This window comes from Heterodontus francisci, chromosome 3, assembly GCF_036365525.1.
Source record: "Heterodontus francisci isolate sHetFra1 chromosome 3, sHetFra1.hap1, whole genome shotgun sequence".
In the NCBI taxonomy this organism is placed as follows: domain Eukaryota; kingdom Metazoa; phylum Chordata; class Chondrichthyes; order Heterodontiformes; family Heterodontidae; genus Heterodontus; species Heterodontus francisci.
The window spans coordinates 165122395-165134894 of record NC_090373.1 but is presented as its reverse complement, the minus strand read 5'-3'; the positions used below and the strand labels follow the sequence as shown (position 1 = coordinate 165134894).

The window sequence follows — 12500 nt, the reverse complement described above, 5'->3', positions numbered from 1 at the left end:
TTTTCTCCCTCTCAACTTGCTTCAAGCCAATGAGACCAGGAAAGGAGAGGGCACACCGCCATCAGCGCACAGACTAAGGGCAAAAAGCTTGCCCATTGCTTCTGTGGCTGAGTGCATGCCAAGGGCTGTGATGTGAGCAGCCTCTGCTGGCAGCAAAAGCCTACAGCACCTGGTATTCCCAGGCAGTCTCCCATCCAAGTACTAACCAGGCCTGAACCTGCTTAGTTTCTGACATCAGACGAGATCAGGCATTTTCAGACTAGTATGGCAGTAGGCAGCAGCTGACTGCCTTTTTCTTCACTTCAAGCCATGCGGTGCTGTCACTTCTTCTTTTTGCCAGTCTCTCTGTTTTTTTCTTCCAAATCTTGCCCACCTTGCTCTCTTCCTTCCCTGCCTGCCACATCTGAAAACTACAAGCCCTATTCACGCTTCACCAGCCTCCTGCCTGCACTCTCCAACAATTGGGCGGCACAGTGGCGCAGTGGTTAGCACTGCAACCGCACAGCTCCAGGGACCCGGGTTCGATTGTGGGTACTGCCTGTGTGGAGTTTGCAAGTTCTCCCTGTGTCTGCGTGGGTTTTCTCCGGGTGCTCCGGTTTCCTCCCACAAGCCAAAAGACTTGCAGGTTGATAGGTAAATTGGCCATTATAAATTGTCACTAGTATAGGTAGGTGGTAGGGAAATATAGGGACAGGTGGCGATGTTTGGTAGGAATATGGGATTAGTGTAGGATTAGTATAAATGGGTGGTTGATGGTCGGCACAGACTCGGTGGGCTGAAGGGCCTGTTTCAGTGCTGTATCTCTAATCTAATCTAATCAAATCAATTCAACATTCATCCCTTCCACGCTGCTGCCAGCAAACCCTGCACAAGCGGCAGCTTCACATTCAAAACCCTCTCTTTTCTCATTCTCTTTCAACACAGCCACCAGCAGCACACCAACAACTTGCTTTCATACAGCGCCTTCAACTTAGAAACCCTTCCCTCCGCGCCATACGGGATACAAAGACAAATACCAGTTCAAGGCGGCTAACCGCAGCCAAGGCAACCAGCAGCCAACCACCGATTGAACTGCGCAATTGCTTCCAGAAGCTCAAGGGGCTACTGGTCTCCCTATCTTCTCCCTCTCAACTTGCTTCAAGCCAATGAGACCAGGAAAGGAGAGGGCACACCGCCATCAGCGCACTGACTAAGGGCAAAAAGCTTGCCCATTGCTTCTGTGGCTGAATGCATGCCAAGGGCTGTGATGTGAGCAGCCTCTGCTGGCAGCAAAAGCCTACAGCACCTGGTATTCCCAGGCAGTCTCCCATCCAAGTACTAACCAGGCCTGAACCTGCTTAATTTCTGACATCAGACGAGATCAGGCATTTTCAGACTAGTATGGCAGTAGGCAGCAGCTGACTGCCTTTTTCTTCACTTCAAGCCATGCGGTGCCGTCACTTCTTCTTTTTGCCAGTCTCTCTGTTTTTTTCTTCCAAATCTTGCCCACCTTGCTCTCTTCCTTCCCCGCCTGCCACATCTGAAAACTACAAGCCCTATTCACGCTTCACCAGCCTCCAGCCTGCACTCTCCAACAATTGGGCGGCACAGTGGCGCAGTGGTTAGCACTGCAGCCTCACAGCTCCAGGGACCCGGGTTCGATTGTGGGTACTGCCTGTGTGGAGTTTGCAAGTTCTCCCTGTGTCTGCGTGGGTTTTCTCCGGGTGCTCCGGTTTCCTCCCACAAGCCAAAAGACTTGCAGGTTGATAGGTAAATTGGCCATTATAAATTGTCACTAGTATAGGTAGGTGGTCGGGAAATATAGGGACAGGTGGCGATGTTTGGTAGGAATATGGGATTAGTGTAGGATTAGTATAAATGGGTGGTTGATGGTCGGCACAGACTCGGTGGGCCGAAGGGCCTGTTTCAGTGCTGTATCTCCAATCTAATCTAATCAAATCAATTCAACATTCATCCCTTCCACGCTGCTGCCAGCAAACCCTGCACAAGCGGCAGCTTCACATCCAAAACCCTCACTTTTCTCATTCTCTTTCAACACAGCCACCAGCAGCACACCAACAACTTGCTTTCATACAGCGCCTTCAACTTAGCAACCCTTCCCTCCGCGCCATACGGGATACAAAGACAAATACCAATTCAAGGCGGCTAACCGCAGCCAAGGCAACCAGCAGCCAACCACCGATTGAACTGCGCAATTGCTTCCAGAAGCTCAAGGGGCTACTGGTCTCCCTATTTTCTCCCTCTCAACTTGCTTCAAGCCAATGAGACCAGGAAAGGAGAGGGCACACCGCCATCAGCGCACAGACTAAGGGCAAAAAGCTTGCCCATTGTTTCTGTGGCTAAGTACATGCCAAGGGCTGTGATGTGAGCAGCCTCTGCTGGCAGCAAAAGCTTACAGCACCTGGTATTCCTAGGCAGTCTCCCATCCAAGTAGTAACCAGGCCTGAGTCTGCTAAGCTTCTGAGATCAGACGACATCAGGCATTTTCAGACTAGTATGGCCGTAGGAAACAAATACCTGCCTTTTTCTTTACTTCAAGCCATGCGGTGCCGTCACTTCTTCTTTTTGCCAGTCTCTCTATTTTTTTCTTCCAAATCTTGCCCACCTTGCTCTCTTCCTTCCCCGCCTGCCACATCTGAAAACTACAAGCCCTATTCACGCTTCACCAGCCTCCAGCCTGCACTCTCCAACAATTCAACATTCATCCATCTCCACGCTGCTGCCAGCAAACCCTGCACAAGCGGCAGCTTCACATTCAAAACCCTCACTTTTCTCATTCTCTTTCAACACAGCCACCAGCAGCACACCAACAACTTGCTTTCATACAGCGCATTCAACTTAGCAACCCTTCCCTCCGCGCCATACGGGATACAAAGACAAATACCAGTTCAAGGCGGCTAACCGCAGCCAAGGCAACCAGCAGCCAACCACCGATTGAACTGCGCAATTGCTTCCAGAAGCTCAAGGGGCTACTGGTCTCCCTATTTTCTCCCTCTCAACTTGCTTCAAGCCAATGAGACCAGGAAAGGAGAGGGCACACCGCCATCAGCGCACAGACTAAGGGCAAAAAGCTTGCCCATTGCTTCTGTGGCTAAGTACATGCCAAGGGCTGTGATGTGAGCAGCCTCTGCTGGCAGCAAAAGCCTACAGCACCTGGTATTCCCAGGCAGTCTCCCATCCAAGTACTAACCAGGCCTGAGTCTGCTTAGTTTCTGAGATCAGACGAGATCAGGCATTTTCAGACTAGTATCGCCGCAGGCAGCAACTACCAGCCTTTTTCTTTACTTCAAGCCATGCGGTGCCGTCACTTCTTCTTTTTGCCAGTCTCTCTATTTTTTTCTTCCAAATCTTGCCCACCTTGCTCTCTTCCTTCCCCGCCTGCCACATCTGAAAACTACAAGCCCTATTCACGCTTCACCAGCCTCCAGCCTGCACTCTCCAACAATTGGGCGGCACAGTGGCGCAGTGGTTAGCACTGCAGCCTCACAGCTCCAGGGACTCGGGTTCGATTGTGGGTACTGCCTGTGTGGAGTTTGCAAGTTCTCCCTGTGTCTGCGTGGGTTTTCTCCGGGTGCTCCGGTTTCCTCCCACAAGCCAAAAGACTTGCAGGTTGATAGGTAAATTGGCCATTATAAATTGTCACTAGTATAGGTAGGTGGTAGGGAAATATAGGGACAGGTGGGGATGTTTGGTAGGAATATGGGATTCGTGTAGGATTAGTATAAATGGGTGGTTGATGGTCGGCACAGACTCGGTGGGCCGAAGGGCCTGTTTCAGTGCTGTATCTCCAATCTAATCTAATCAAATCAATTCAACATTCATCCCTTCCACGCTGCTGCCAGCAAACCCTGCACAAGCGGCAGCTTCACATCCAAAACCCACACTTTTCTCATTCTCTTTCAACACAGCCACCAGCAGCACACCAACAACTTGCTTTCATACAGCGCCTTCAACTTAGCAACCCTTCCCTCCGCGCCATACGGGATACAAAGACAAATACCAGTTCAAGGCGGCTAACCGCAGCCAAGGCAACCAGCAGCCAACCACCGATTGAACTGCGCAATTGCTTCCAGAAGCTCAAGGGGCTACTGGTCTCCCTATTTTCTCCCTCTCAACTTGCTTCAAGCCAATGAGACCAGGAAAGGAGAGGGCACACCGCCATCAGCGCACAGACTAAGGGCAAAAAGCTTGCCCATTGTTTCTGTGGCTAAGTACATGCCAAGGGCTGTGATGTGAGCAGCCTCTGCTGGCAGCAAAAGCTTACAGCACCTGGTATTCCTAGGCAGTCTCCCATCCAAGTAGTAACCAGGCCTGAGTCTGCTAAGCTTCTGAGATCAGACGACATCAGGCATTTTCAGACTAGTATGGCCGTAGGAAACAACTGCCTGCCTTTTTCTTTACTTCAAGCCATGCGGTGCCGTCACTTCTTCTTTTTGCCAGTCTCTCTATTTTTTTCTTCCAAATCTTGCCCACCTTGCTCTCTTCCTTCCCCGCCTGCCACATCTGAAAACTACAAGCCCTATTCACGCTTCACCAGCCTCCAGCCTGCACTCTCCAACAATTCAACATTCATCCATCTCCATGCTGCTGCCAGCAAACCCTGCACAAGCGGCAGCTTCACATTCAAAACCCTCACTTTTCTCATTCTCTTTCAACACAGCCACCAGCAGCACACCAACAACTTGCTTTCATACAGCGCCTTCAACTTAGCAACCCTTCCCTCCGCGCCATACGGGATACAAAGACAAATACCAGTTCAAGGCGGCTAACCGCAGCCAAGGCAACCAGCAGCCAACCACCGATTGAACTGCGCAATTGCTTCCAGAAGCTCAAGGGGCTACTGGTCTCCCTATTTTCTCCCTCTCAACTTGCTTCAAGCCAATGAGACCAGGAAAGGAGAGGGCACACCGCCATCAGCGCACAGACTAAGGGCAAAAAGCTTGCCCATTGTTTCTGTGGCTAAGTACATGCCAAGGGCTGTGATGTGAGCAGCCTCTGCTGGCAGCAAAAGCTTACAGCACCTGGTATTCCTAGGCAGTCTCCCATCCAAGTAGTAACCAGGCCTGAGTCTGCTAAGCTTCTGAGATCTGACGACATCAGGCATTTTCAGACTAGTATGGCCGTAGGAAACAACTACCTGCCTTTTTCTTTACTTCAAGCCATGCGGTGCCGTCACTTCTTCTTTTTGCCAGTCTCTCTATTTTTTTCTTCCAAATCTTGCCCACCTTGCTCTCTTCCTTCCCCGCCTGCCACATCTGAAAACTACAAGCCCTATTCACGCTTCACCAGCCTCCAGCCTGCACTCTCCAACAATTCAACATTCATCCATCTCCACGCTGCTGCCAGCAAACCCTGCACAAGCGGCAGCTTCACATTCAAAACCCTCACTTTTCTCATTCTCTTTCAACACAGCCACCAGCAGCACACCAACAACTTGCTTTCATACAGCGCATTCAACTTAGCAACCCTTCCCTCCGCGCCATACGGGATACAAAGACAAATACCAGTTCAAGGCGGCTAACCGCAGCCAAGGCAACCAGCAGCCAACCACCGATTGAACTGCGCAATTGCTTCCAGAAGCTCAAGGGGCTACTGGTCTCCCTATTTTCTCCCTCTCAACTTGCTTCAAGCCAATGAGACCAGGAAAGGAGAGGGCACACCGCCATCAGCGCACAGACTAAGGGCAAAAAGCTTGCCCATTGCTTCTGTGGCTAAGTACATGCCAAGGGCTGTGATGTGAGCAGCCTCTGCTGGCAGCAAAAGCCTACAGCACCTGGTATTCCCAGGCAGTCTCCCATCCAAGTACTAACCAGGCCTGAGTCTGCTTAGTTTCTGAGATCAGACGAGATCAGGCATTTTCAGACTAGTATCGCCGCAGGCAGCAACTACCTGCCTTTTTCTTTACTTCAAGCCATGCGGTGCCGTCACTTCTTCTTTTTGCCAGTCTCTCTATTTTTTTCTTCCAAATCTTGCCCACCTTGCTCTCTTCCTTCCCCGCCTGCCACATCTGAAAACTACAAGCCCTATTCACGCTTCACCAGCCTCCAGCCTGCACTCTCCAACAATTGGGCGGCACAGTGGCGCAGTGGTTAGCACTGCAGCCTCACAGCTCCAGGGACTCGGGTTCGATTCTGGGTACTGCCTGTGTGGAGTTTGCAAGTTCTCCCTGTGTCTGCGTGGGTTTTCTCCGGGTGCTCCGGTTTCCTCCCACAAGCCAAAAGACTTGCAGGTTGATAGGTAAATTGGCCATTATAAATTGTCACTAGTATAGGTAGGTGGTAGGGAAATATAGGGACAGGTGGGGATGTTTGGTAGGAATATGGGATTCGTGTAGGATTAGTATAAATGGGTGGTTGATGGTCGGCACAGACTCGGTGGGCCGAAGGGCCTGTTTCAGTGCTGTATCTCCAATCTAATCTAATCAAATCAATTCAACATTCATCCCTTCCACGCTGCTGCCAGCAAACCCTGCACAAGCGGCAGCTTCACATCCAAAACCCTCACTTTTCTCATTCTCTTTCAACACAGCCACCAGCAGCACACCAACAACTTGCTTTCATACAGCGCCTTCAACTTAGCAACCCTTCCCTCCGCGCCATACGGGATACAAAGACAAATACCAGTTCAAGGCGGCTAACCGCAGCCAAGGCAACCAGCAGCCAACCACCGATTGAACTGCGCAATTGCTTCCAGAAGCTCAAGGGGCTACTGGTCTCCCTATTTTCTCCCTCTCAACTTGCTTCAAGCCAATGAGACCAGGAAAGGAGAGGGCACACCGCCATCAGCGCACAGACTAAGGGCAAAAAGCTTGCCCATTGTTTCTGTGGCTAAGTACATGCCAAGGGCTGTGATGTGAGCAGCCTCTGCTGGCAGCAAAAGCTTACATCACCTGGTATTCCTAGGCAGTCTCCCATCCAAGTAGTAACCAGGCCTGAATCTGCTAAGCTTCTGAGATCAGACGACATCAGGCATTTTCAGACTAGTATGGCCGTAGGAAACAACTGCCTGCCTTTTTCTTTACTTCAAGCCATGCGGTGCCGTCACTTCTTCTTTTTGCCAGTCTCTCTATTTTTTTCTTCCAAATCTTGCCCACCTTGCTCTCTTCCTTCCCCGCCTGCCACATCTGAAAACTACAAGCCCTATTCACGCTTCACCAGCCTCCAGCCTGCACTCTCCAACAATTGGGCAGCACAGTGGCGCAGTGGTTAGCACTGCAGCCTCACAGCTCCAGGGACTCGGGTTCAATTCTGGGTACTGCCTGTGTGGAGTTTGCAAGTTCTCCCTGTGTCTGCGTGGGTTTTCTCCGGGTGCTCCGGTTTCCTCCCACAAGCCAAAAGACTTGCAGGTTGATAGGTAAATTGGCCATTATAAATTGTCACTAGTATAGGTAGGTGGTAGGGAAATATATGGACAGGTGGCGATGTTTGGTAGGAATATGGGATTAGTGTAGGATTAGTATAAATGGGTGGTTGATGGTCGGCACAGACTCGGTGGGCTGAAGGGCCTGTTTCAGTGCTGTATCTCCAATCTAATCTAATCAAATCAATTCAACATTCATCCCTTCCACGCTGCTGCCAGCAAACCCTGCACAAGCGGCAGCTTCACATTCAAAACCCTCACTTTTCTCATTCTCTTTCAACACAGCCACCAGCAGCACACCAACAACTTGCTTTCATACAGCGCCTTCAACTTAGCAACCCTTCCCTCCGCGCCACACGGGATACAAAGACAAATACCAGTTCAAGGCGGCTAACCGCAGACAAGGCAACCAGCAGCCAACCACCGATTGAACTGCGCAATTGCTTCCAGAAGCTCAAGGGGCTACTGGTCTCCCTATTTTCTCCCTCTCAACTTGCTTCAAGCCAATGAGACCAGGAAAGGAGAGGGCACACCGCCATCAGCGCACAGACTAAGGGCAAAAAGCTTGCCCATTGCTTCTGTGGCTAAGTACATGCCAAGGGCTGTGATGTGAGCAGCCTCTGCTGGCAGCAAAAGCTTACAGCACCTGGTATTCCCAGGCAGTCTCCCATCCAAGTACTAACCAGGCCTGAGTCTGCTTAGCTTCTGAAATCAGATGAGACCAGGCATTTTCAGACTAGTATGGCCGTAGGCAACAACTACCTGCCTTTTTCTTTACTTCAAGCCATGCGGTGCCGTCACTTCTTCTTTTTGCCAGTCTCTCTATTTTTTTCTTCCAAATCTTGCCCACCTTGCTCTCTTCCTTCCCCGCCTGCCACATCTGAAAACTACAAGCCCTATTCACGCTTCACCAGCCTCCAGCCTGCACTCTCCAACAATTCAACATTCATCCATCTCCATGCTGCTGCCAGCAAACCCTGCACAAGCGGCAGCTTCACATTCAAAACCCTCACTTTTCTCATTCTCTTTCAACACAGCCACCAGCAGCACACCAACAACTTGCTTTCATACAGCGCCTTCAACTTAGCAACCCTTCCCTCCGCGCCATACGGGATACAAAGACAAATACCAGTTCAAGGCGGCTAACCGCAGCCAAGGCAACCAGCAGCCAACCACCGATTGAACTGCGCAATTGCTTCCAGAAGCTCAAGGGGCTACTGGTCTCCCTATCTTCTCTCTCTCAACTTGCTTCAAGCCAATGAGACCAGGAAAGGAGAACGCACACCGCCATCATCGCACTGACCAAGGGCAAAGAGCTTGCCCATTGCTTCTGTGGCTGAGTGCATGCCAATGGCTGTGATGTGAGCAGCCTCTGCTGGCAGCAAAAGGCTACAGCACCTGGCTTTCCCAAGCAGTCTCCCATCCAAGTACTAACCAGGGCTGAGTCAGCTTCGCTTCTGAGATCAGACTAGATCAGGCATTTTCAGACTTGTACAGCCTTAGGCAGCAACTGCCTGCCTTTTTCTTTACTTCAAGCAATGCGGTGCCGTCACTTCTTCTTTTTGCCAGTCTCTCTATTTTTTTCTTCCAAATCTTGCCCACCTTGCTCTCTTCCTTCCCCGCCTGCCACATCTGAAAACTACAAGCCCTATTCACGCTTCACCAGCCTCCTGCCTGCACTCTCCAACAATTGGGCGGCACAGTGGCGCAGTGGTTAGCACTGCAACCGCACAGCTCCAGGGACCCGGGTTCGATTGTGGGTACTGCCTGTGTGGAGTTTGCAAGTTCTCCCTGTGTCTGCGTGGGTTTTCTCCGGGTGCTCCGGTTTCCTCCCACAAGCCAAAAGACTTGCAGGTTGATAGGTAAATTGGCCATTATAAATTGTCACTAGTATAGGTAGGTGGTAGGGAAATATAGGGACAGGTGGCGATGTTTGGTAGGAATATGGGATTAGTGTAGGATTAGTATAAATGGGTGGTTGATGGTCGGCACAGACTCGGTGGGCCGAAGGGCCTGTTTCAGTGCTGTATCTCCAATCTAATCTAATCAAATCAATTCAACATTCATCCCTTCCACGCTGCTGCCAGCAAACCCTGCACAAGCGGCAGCTTCACATCCAAAACCCTCACTTTTCTCATTCTCTTTCAACACAGCCACCAGCAGCACACCAACAACTTGCTTTCATACAGCGCCTTCAACTTAGCAACCCTTCCCTCCGCGCCATACGGGATACAAAGACAAATACCAGTTCAAGGCGGCTAACCGCAGCCAAGGCAACCAGCAGCCAACCACCGATTGAACTGCGCAATTGCTTCCAGAAGCTCAAGGGGCTACTGGTCTCCCTATTTTCTCCCTCTCAACTTGCTTCAAGCCAATGAGACCAGGAAAGGAGAGGGCACACCGCCATCAGCGCACAGACTAAGGGCAAAAAGCTTGCCCATTGTTTCTGTGGCTAAGTACATGCCAAGGGCTGTGATGTGAGCAGCCTCTGCTGGCAGCAAAAGCTTACAGCACCTGGTATTCCTAGGCAGTCTCCCATCCAAGTAGTAACCAGGCCTGAGTCTGCTAAGCTTCTGAGATCAGACGACATCAGGCATTTTCAGACTAGTATGGCCGTAGGAAGCAACTGCCTGCCTTTTTCTTTACTTCAAGCCATGCGGTGCCGTCACTTCTTCTTTTTGCCAGTCTCTCTATTTTTTTCTTCCAAATCTTGCCCACCTTGCTCTCTTCCTTCCCCGCCTGCCACATCTGAAAACTACAAGCCCTATTCACGCTTCACCAGCCTCCAGCCTGCACTCTCCAACAATTCAACATTCATCCATCTCCATGCTGCTGCCAGCAAACCCTGCACAAGCGGCAGCTTCACATTCAAAACCCTCACTTTTCTCATTCTCTTTCAACACAGCCACCAGCAGCACACCAACAACTTGCTTTCATACAGCGCCTTCAACTTAGCAACCCTTCCCTCCGCGCCATACGGGATACAAAGACAAATACCAGTTCAAGGCGGCTAACCGCAGCCAAGGCAACCAGCAGCCAACCACCGATTGAACTGCGCAATTGCTTCCAGAAGCTCAAGGGGCTACTGGTCTCCCTATTTTCTCCCTCTCAACTTGCTTCAAGCCAATGAGACCAGGAAAGGAGAGGGCACACCGCCATCAGCGCACAGACTAAGGGCAAAAAGCTTGCCCATTGTTTCTGTGGCTAAGTACATGCCAAGGGCTGTGATGTGAGCAGCCTCTGCTGGCAGCAAAAGCTTACAGCACCTGGTATTCCTAGGCAGTCTCCCATCCAAGTAGTAACCAGGCCTGAGTCTGCTAAGCTTCTGAGATCAGACGACATCAGGCATTTTCAGACTAGTATGGCCGTAGGAAACAACTACCTGCCTTTTTCTTTACTTCAAGCCATGCGGTGCCGTCACTTCTTCTTTTTGCCAGTCTCTCTATTTTTTTCTTCCAAATCTTGCCCACCTTGCTCTCTTCCTTCCCCGCCTGCCACATCTGAAAACTACAAGCCCTATTCACGCTTCACCAGCCTCCAGCCTGCACTCTCCAACAATTCAACATTCATCCATCTCCACGCTGCTGCCAGCAAACCCTGCACAAGCGGCAGCTTCACATTCAAAACCCTCACTTTTCTCATTCTCTTTCAACACAGCCACCAGCAGCACACCAACAACTTGCTTTCATACAGCGCATTCAACTTAGCAACCCTTCCCTCCGCGCCATACGGGATACAAAGACAAATACCAGTTCAAGGCGGCTAACCGCAGCCAAGGCAACCAGCAGCCAACCACCGATTGAACTGCGCAATTGCTTCCAGAGGCTCAAGGGGCTACTGGTCTCCCTATTTTCTCCCTCTCAACTTGCTTCAAGCCAATGAGACCAGGAAAGGAGAGGGCACACCGCCATCAGCGCACAGACTAAGGGCAAAAAGCTTGCCCATTGTTTCTGTGGCTAAGTACATGCCAAGGGCTGTGATGTGAGCAGCCTCTGCTGGCAGCAAAAGCTTACAGCACCTGGTATTCCTAGGCAGTCTCCCATCCAAGTAGTAACCAGGCCTGAGTCTGCTAAGCTTCTGAGATCAGACGACATCAGGCATTTTCAGACTAGTATGGCCTTAGGAAGCAACTACCTGCCTTTTTCTTTACTTCAAGCCATGCGGTGCCGTCACTTCTTCTTTTTGCCAGTCTCTCCATTTTTTTCTTCCAAATCTTGCCCACCTTGCTCTCTTCCTTCCCCGCCTGCCACATCTGAAAACTACAAGCCCTATTCACGCTTCACCAGCCTCCAGCCTGCACTCTCCAACAATTGGGCGGCACAGTGGCGCAGTGGTTAGCACTGCAGCCTCACAGCTCCAGGGACTCGGGTTCGATTCTGGGTACTGCCTGTGTGGAGTTTGCAAGTTCTCCCTGTGTCTGCGTGGGTTTTCTCCGGGTGCTCCGGTTTCCTCCCACAAGCCAAAAGACTTGCAGGTTGATAGGTAAATTGGCCATTATAAATTGTCACTAGTATAGGTAGGTGGTAGGGAAATATATGGACAGGTGGCGATGTTTGGTAGGAATATGGGATTAGTGTAGGATTAGTATAAATGGGTGGTTGATGGTCGGCACAGACTCGGTGGGCTGAAGGGCCTGTTTCAGTGCTGTATCTCCAATCTAATCTAATCAAATCAATTCAACATTCATCCCTTCCACGCTGCTGCCAGCAAACCCTGCACAAGCGGCAGCTTCACATTCAAAACCCTCACTTTTCTCATTCTCTTTCAACACAGCCACCAGCAGCACACCAACAACTTGCTTTCATACAGCGCCTTCAACTTAGCAACCCTTCCCTCCGCGCCACACGGGATACAAAGACAAATACCAGTTCAAGGCGGCTAACCGCAGACAAGGCAACCAGCAGCCAACCACCGATTGAACTGCGCAATTGCTTCCAGAAGCTCAAGGGGCTACTGGTCTCCCTATTTTCTCCCTCTCAACTTGCTTCAAGCCAATGAGACCAGGAAAGGAGAGGGCACACCGCCATCAGCGCACAGACTAAGGGCAAAAAGCTTGCCCATTGCTTCTGTGGCTAAGTACATGCCAAGGGCTGTGATGTGAGCAGCCTCTGCTGGCAGCAAAAGCTTACAGCACCTGGTAT

At 50.8% G+C, this 12500-nt stretch overlaps 6 non-coding genes and 8 pseudogenes across 6 annotated transcripts in view; all 14 read right to left on the bottom strand.

The window, feature by feature from the left end:
• Positions 1-157: 157 nt before the first annotated feature.
• LOC137367753 (5S ribosomal RNA) lies at positions 158-276 on the bottom strand. Its single transcript, XR_010974234.1, has one exon. It is a non-coding gene; the product is annotated as a 5S ribosomal RNA (ribosomal RNA).
• Positions 277-1273: 997 nt separating this feature from the next.
• LOC137367708 (5S ribosomal RNA) lies at positions 1274-1392 on the bottom strand. The gene has a single exon (XR_010974191.1). It is a non-coding gene; the product is annotated as a 5S ribosomal RNA (ribosomal RNA).
• A 997-nt stretch (positions 1393-2389) lies between these two features.
• On the bottom strand, positions 2390-2508 carry LOC137368060 (5S ribosomal RNA; annotated as a pseudogene).
• A 633-nt stretch (positions 2509-3141) lies between these two features.
• Positions 3142-3260, bottom strand: LOC137367252 (5S ribosomal RNA). Its single transcript, XR_010973752.1, has one exon. It is a non-coding gene; the product is annotated as a 5S ribosomal RNA (ribosomal RNA).
• A 997-nt stretch (positions 3261-4257) lies between these two features.
• LOC137368059 (5S ribosomal RNA) lies at positions 4258-4376 on the bottom strand (annotated as a pseudogene).
• A 633-nt stretch (positions 4377-5009) lies between these two features.
• LOC137368056 (5S ribosomal RNA) lies at positions 5010-5128 on the bottom strand (annotated as a pseudogene).
• Positions 5129-5761: 633 nt separating this feature from the next.
• Positions 5762-5880, bottom strand: LOC137367250 (5S ribosomal RNA). Its single transcript, XR_010973750.1, has one exon. It is a non-coding gene; the product is annotated as a 5S ribosomal RNA (ribosomal RNA).
• Positions 5881-6877: 997 nt separating this feature from the next.
• Positions 6878-6996, bottom strand: LOC137368081 (5S ribosomal RNA; annotated as a pseudogene).
• A 997-nt stretch (positions 6997-7993) lies between these two features.
• LOC137367591 (5S ribosomal RNA) lies at positions 7994-8112 on the bottom strand. The gene has a single exon (XR_010974080.1). It is a non-coding gene; the product is annotated as a 5S ribosomal RNA (ribosomal RNA).
• Positions 8113-8745: 633 nt separating this feature from the next.
• LOC137368091 (5S ribosomal RNA) lies at positions 8746-8864 on the bottom strand (annotated as a pseudogene).
• Positions 8865-9861: 997 nt separating this feature from the next.
• LOC137368058 (5S ribosomal RNA) lies at positions 9862-9980 on the bottom strand (annotated as a pseudogene).
• A 633-nt stretch (positions 9981-10613) lies between these two features.
• On the bottom strand, positions 10614-10732 carry LOC137368057 (5S ribosomal RNA; annotated as a pseudogene).
• Positions 10733-11365: 633 nt separating this feature from the next.
• On the bottom strand, positions 11366-11484 carry LOC137368079 (5S ribosomal RNA; annotated as a pseudogene).
• Positions 11485-12481: 997 nt separating this feature from the next.
• The window catches only part of LOC137367590 (5S ribosomal RNA), a 119-nt gene continuing 100 nt past the window's right edge, over positions 12482-12500 (bottom strand). The window contains exon 1 of the ribosomal RNA XR_010974079.1: positions 12482-12500. This exon is cut by the window's right edge and continues 100 nt beyond it. This is a non-coding gene — a ribosomal RNA (5S ribosomal RNA).